The following is a 6,927-nucleotide window of genomic DNA, read 5'->3' as shown; positions in this document are numbered from 1 at the left end:
CAGTTTTGAGTTATAAAATGATTAAAAATGATAAATTAGAGCCCCTCTGATAAATTTTTATCCATTTGAGTTAGATTAAAAATGATAAATTAGAGCCCCCTGACAAATTTTTATCAATTTTGAGCAAGATTTGACAAAAATTGCTTTGACACAGTTTTTGACACAGTTTTTTTGTTCTTGATTTAGTTTTCAAAACAAAACTATGTCAAAGGAAATTTTTTTTTTCAGTTTCAATTTTTTATCAGTTTTGAGATAAAAATGATTAAAAATGATAAATTAGAGCCCCCTGATAAATTTTTATCCATTTGGAGCAAGATTTGACAAAAATTGCTTTGACACAGTTTTTGACACAGTTTTTTTGTTCTTGATTTAGTTTTCAAAACAAAACTATGTCAAAGGAAAAATTTTTTTTCAGTTTCAATTTTTTAGCAGTTTTGAGTTATAAAATGATTAAAAATGATAAATTAGAGCCCCTCTGATAAATTTTTATCCATTTGGAGCAAGAATTGACAAAAATTGCTTTGACACAGTTTTTGACACAGTTTTTTTGTTCTTGATTTAGTTTTCAAAACAAAACTATGTCAAAGGAAAAATTTTTTTTCAGTTTCAATTTTTTAGCAGTTTTGAGTTAAAAAATGATTAAAAATGATAAATTAGAGCCCCCTGATAAATTTTTATCCATTTGGAGCAAGATTTGACAAAAATTGCTTTGACACAGTTTTTGACACAGTTTTTTTGTTCTTGATTTAGTTTTCAAAACAAAACTATGTCAAAGGAAAAATTTTTTTTCAGTTTCAATTTTTTAGCAGTTTTGAGTTAAAAAATGATTAAAAATGATAAATTAGAGCCCCCTGATAAATTTTTATCCATTTGGAGCAAGATTTGACAAAAATTGCTTTGACACAGTTTTTGACACAGTTTTTTTGTTCTTGATTTAGTTTTCAAAACAAAACTATGTCAAAGGAAAAATTTTTTTTCAGTTTCAATTTTTTAGCAGTTTTGAGTTAAAAAATGATTAAAAATGATAAATTAGAGCCCCCTGATAAATTTTTATCCATTTGGAGCAAGATTTGACAAAAATTGCTTTGACACAGTTTTTGACACAGTTTTTTTGTTCTTGATTTAGTTTTCAAAACAAAACTATGTCAAAGGAAAAATTTTTTTTCAGTTTCAATTTTTTAGCAGTTTTGAGTTAAAAAATGATTAAAAATGATAAATTAGAGCCCCCTGATAAATTTTTATCCATTTGGAGCAAGATTTGACAAAAATTGCTTTGACACAGTTTTTGACACAGTTTTTTTGTTCTTGATTTAGTTTTCAAAACAAAACTATGTCAAAGGAAAAATTTTTTTTCAGTTTCAATTTTTTAGCAGTTTTGAGTTAAGAAATGATTAAAAATGATAAATTAGAGCCCCCTGATAAATTTTTATCCATTTGGAGCAAGATTTGACAAAAATTGCTTTGACACAGTTTTTGACACAGTTTTTTTGTTCTTGATTTAGTTTTCAAAACAAAACTATGTCAAAGGAAAAATTTTTTTTCAGTTTCAATTTTTTAGCAGTTTTGAGTTAAAAAATGATTAAAAATGATAAATTAGAGCCCCCTGATAAATTTTTATCCATTTGGAGCAAGATTTGACAAAAATTGCTTTGACACAGTTTTTGACACAGTTTTTTTGTTCTTGATTTAGTTTTCAAAACAAAACTATGTCAAAGGAAAAATTTTTTTTCAGTTTCAATTTTTTAGCAGTTTTGAGTTGTAAAATGATTAAAAATGATAAATTAGAGCCCCCTGATAAATTTTTATCCATTTGGAGCAAGATTTGACAAAAATTGCTTTGACACAGTTTTTGACACAGTTTTTTTGTTCTTGATTTAGTTTTCAAAACAAAACTATGTCAAAGGAAAAATTTTTTTTCAGTTTCAATTTTTTAGCAGTTTTGAGTTAAAAAATGATTAAAAATGATAAATTAGAGCCCCCTGATAAATTTTTATCCATTTGGAGCAAGATTTGACAAAAATTGCTTTGACACAGTTTTTGACACAGTTTTTTTGTTCTTGATTTAGTTTTCAAAACAAAACTATGTCAAAGGAAAAATTTTTTTTCAGTTTCAATTTTTTAGCAGTTTTGAGTTAAAAAATGATTAAAAATGATAAATTAGAGCCCCCTGATAAATTTTTATCCATTTGGAGCAAGATTTGACAAAAATTGCTTTGACACAGTTTTTGACACAGTTTTTTTGTTCTTGATTTAGTTTTCAAAACAAAACTATGTCAAAGGAAAAATTTTTTTTCAGTTTCAATTTTTTAGCAGTTTTGAGTTATAAAATGATTAAAAATGATAAATTAGAGCCCTCTGATAAATTTTTATCCATTTGGAGCAAGATTTGACAAAAATTGCTTTGACACAGTTTTTGACACAGTTTTTTTGTTCTTGATTTAGTTTTCAAAACAAAACTATGTCAAAGGAAAAATTTTTTTTCAGTTTCAATTTTTTAGCAGTTTTGAGTTAAAAAATGATTAAAAATGATAAATTAGAGCCCCCTGATAAATTTTTATCCATTTGGAGCAAGATTTGACAAAAATTGCTTTGACACAGTTTTTGACACAGTTTTTTTGTTCTTGATTTAGTTTTCAAAACAAAACTATGTCAAAGGAAAAATTTTTTTTCAGTTTCAATTTTTTAGCAGTTTTGAGTTAAAAAATGATTAAAAATGATAAATTAGAGCCCCCTGATAAATTTTTATCCATTTGGAGCAAGATTTGACAAAAATTGCTTTGACACAGTTTTTGACACAGTTTTTTTGTTCTTGATTTAGTTTTCAAAACAAAACTATGTCAAAGGAAAAATTTTTTTTCAGTTTCAATTTTTTAGCAGTTTTGAGTTAAAAAATGATTAAAAATGATAAATTAGAGCCCCCTGATAAATTTTTATCCATTTGGAGCAAGATTTGACAAAAATTGCTTTGACACAGTTTTTGACACAGTTTTTTTGTTCTTGATTTAGTTTTCAAAACAAAACTATGTCAAAGGAAAAATTTTTTTTCAGTTTCAATTTTTTAGCAGTTTTGAGTTAAAAAATGATTAAAAATGATAAATTAGAGCCCCCTGATAAATTTTTATCCATTTGGAGCAAGATTTGACAAAAATTGCTTTGACACAGTTTTTGACACAGTTTTTTTGTTCTTGATTTAGTTTTCAAAACAAAACTATGTCAAAGGAAAAATTTTTTTTCAGTTTCAATTTTTTAGCAGTTTTGAGTTAAAAAATGATTAAAAATGATAAATTAGAGCCCCCTGATAAATTTTTATCCATTTGGAGCAAGATTTGACAAAAATTGCTTTGACACAGTTTTTGACACAGTTTTTTTGTTCTTGATTTAGTTTTCAAAACAAAACTATGTCAAAGGAAAAATTTTTTTTCAGTTTCAATTTTTTAGCAGTTTTGAGTTAAAAAATGATTAAAAATGATAAATTAGAGCCCCCTGATAAATTTTTATCCATTTGGAGCAAGATTTGACAAAAATTGCTTTGACACAGTTTTTGACACAGTTTTTTTTTTTTGTTCTTGATTTAGTTTTCAAAACAAAACTATGTCAAAGGAAAAATTTTTTTTCAGTTTCAATTTTTTAGCAGTTTTGAGTTATAAAATGATTAAAAATGATAAATTAGAGCCCCCTGATAAATTTTTATCCATTTGGAGCAAGATTTGACAAAAATTGCTTTGACACAGTTTTTGACACAGTTTTTTTGTTCTTGATTTAGTTTTCAAAACAAAACTATGTCAAAGGAAAAATTTTTTTTCAGTTTCAATTTTTTAGCAGTTTTGAGTTATAAAATGATTAAAAATGATAAATTAGAGCCCCCTGATAAATTTTTATCCATTTGGAGCAAGATTTGACAAAAATTGCTTTGACACAGTTTTTGACACAGTTTTTTTGTTCTTGATTTAGTTTTCAAAACAAAACTATGTCAAAGGAAAAATTTTTTTTCAGTTTCAATTTTTTAGCAGTTTTGAGTTATAAAATGATTAAAAATGATAAATTAGAGCCCCCTGATAAATTTTTATCCATTTGGAGCAAGATTTGACAAAAATTGCTTTGACACAGTTTTTGACACAGTTTTTTTGTTCTTGATTTAGTTTTCAAAACAAAACTATGTCAAAGGAAAAATTTTTTTTCAGTTTCAATTTTTTAGCAGTTTTGAGTTAAAAAATGATTATAAATGATAAATTAGAGCCCCCTGATAAATTTTTATCCATTTGGAGCAAGATTTGACAAAAATTGCTTTGACACAGTTTTTGACACAGTTTTTTTGTTCTTGATTTAGTTTTCAAAACAAAACTATGTCAAAGGAAAAATTTTTTTTCAGTTTCAATTTTTTAGCAGTTTTGAGTTATAAAATGATTAAAAATGATAAATTAGAGCCCCCTGATAAATTTTTATCCATTTGGAGCAAGATTTGACAAAAATTGCTTTGACACAGTTTTTGACACAGTTTTTTTGTTCTTGATTTAGTTTTCAAAACAAAACTATGTCAAAGGAAAAATTTTTTTTCAGTTTCAATTTTTTAGCAGTTTTGAGTTAAAAAATGATTAAAAATGATAAATTAGAGCCCCCTGATAAATTTTTATCCATTTGGAGCAAGATTTGACAAAAATTGCTTTGACACAGTTTTTGACACAGTTTTTTTGTTCTTGATTTAGTTTTCAAAACAAAACTATGTCAAAGGAAAAATTTTTTTTCAGTTTCAATTTTTTAGCAGTTTTGAGTTAAAAAATGATTAAAAATGATAAATTAGAGCCCCCTGATAAATTTTTATCCATTTGGAGCAAGATTTGACAAAAATTGCTTTGACACAGTTTTTGACACAGTTTTTTTGTTCTTGATTTAGTTTTCAAAACAAAACTATGTCAAAGGAAAAATTTTTTTTCAGTTTCAATTTTTTAGCAGTTTTGAGTTAAAAAATGATTAAAAATGATAAATTAGAGCCCCCTGATAAATTTTTATCCATTTGGAGCAAGATTTGACAAAAATTGCTTTGACACAGTTTTTGACACAGTTTTTTTGTTCTTGATTTAGTTTTCAAAACAAAACTATGTCAAAGGAAAAATTTTTTTTCAGTTTCAATTTTTTAGCAGTTTTGAGTTATAAAATGATTAAAAATGATAAATTAGAGCCCCCTGATAAATTTTTATCCATTTGGAGCAAGATTTGACAAAAATTGCTTTGACACAGTTTTTGACACAGTTTTTTTGTTCTTGATTTAGTTTTCAAAACAAAACTATGTCAAAGGAAAAATTTTTTTTCAGTTTCAATTTTTTAGCAGTTTTGAGTTAAAAAATGATTAAAAATGATAAATTAGAGCCCCCTGATAAATTTTTATCCATTTGGAGCAAGATTTGACAAAAATTGCTTTGACACAGTTTTTGACACAGTTTTTTTGTTCTTGATTTAGTTTTCAAAACAAAACTATGTCAAAGGAAAAATTTTTTTTCAGTTTCAATTTTTTAGCAGTTTTGAGTTAAAAAATGATTAAAAATGATAAATTAGAGCCCCCTGATAAATTTTTATCCATTTGGAGCAAGACTTGACAAAAATTGCTTTGACACAGTTTTTGACACAGTTTTTTTGTTCTTGATTTAGTTTTCAAAACAAAACTATGTCAAAGGAAAAATTTTTTTTCAGTTTCAATTTTTTAGCAGTTTTGAGTTGCAAAATGATTAAAAATGATAAATTAGAGCCCTTCTGATAAATTTTTATCCATTTGGAGCAAGAATTGACAAAATTGCTTTGACACAGTTTTTGACACAGTTTTTTTGTTCTTGATTTAGTTTTCAAAACAAAACTATGTCAAAGGAAAAATTTTTTTTCAGTTTCAATTTTTTAGCAGTTTTGAGTTAAAAAATGATTAAAAATAATAAATTAGAGCCCCCTGATAAATTTTTATCCATTTGGAGCAAGATTTGACAAAAATTGCTTTGACACAGTTTTTGACACAGTTTTTTTGTTCTTGATTTAGTTTTCAAAACAAAACTATGTCAAAGGAAAAATTTTTTTTCAGTTTCAATTTTTTGGCAGTTTTGAGTTATAAAATGATTAAAAATGATAAATTAGAGCCCCCTGATAAATTTTTATCCATTTGGAGCAAGATTTGACAAAAATTGCTTTGACACAGTTTTTGACACAGTTTTTTTGTTCTTGATTTAGTTTTCAAAACAAAACTATGTCAAAGGAAAAATTTTTTTTCAGTTTCAATTTTTTAGCAGTTTTGAGTCATAAAATGATTAAAAATGATAAATTAGAGCCCCCTGATAAATTTTTATCCATTTGGAGCAAGATTTGACAAAAATTGCTTTGACACAGTTTTTGACACAGTTTTTTTGTTCTTGATTTAGTTTTCAAAACAAAACTATGTCAAAGAAAAATTTTTTTTTCAGTTTCAATTTTTTAGCAGTTTTGAGTTAAAAAATGATTAAAAATGATAAATTAGAGCCCCCTGATAAATTTTTATCCATTTGGAGCAAGATTTGACAAAAATTGCTTTGACACAGTTTTTGACACAGTTTTTTTGTTCTTGATTTAGTTTTCAAAACAAAACTATGTCAAAGAAAAATTTTTTTTCAGTTTCAATTTTTTAGCAGTTTTGAGTTAAAAAATGATTAAAAATGATAAATTAGAGCCCCCTGATAAATTTTTATCCATTTGGAGCAAGATTTGACAAAAATTGCTTTGACACAGTTTTTGACACAGTTTTTTTGTTCTTGATTTAGTTTTCAAAACAAAACTATGTCAAAGAAAAATTTTTTTTTCAGTTTCAATTTTTTGGCAGTTTTGAGTTAAAAAATGATTAAAAATGATAAATTAGAGCCCCCTGATAAATTTTTATCCATTTGGAGCAAGATTTGACAAAAATTGCTTTGACACAGT

This window comes from Culicoides brevitarsis, unplaced genomic scaffold, assembly GCF_036172545.1.
Source record: "Culicoides brevitarsis isolate CSIRO-B50_1 unplaced genomic scaffold, AGI_CSIRO_Cbre_v1 contig_28, whole genome shotgun sequence".
Lineage (NCBI taxonomy): Eukaryota > Metazoa > Arthropoda > Insecta > Diptera > Ceratopogonidae > Culicoides > Culicoides brevitarsis.
The sequence above is the reverse complement of the archived record's forward strand: the minus strand, read 5'-3'. Positions refer to the sequence as shown.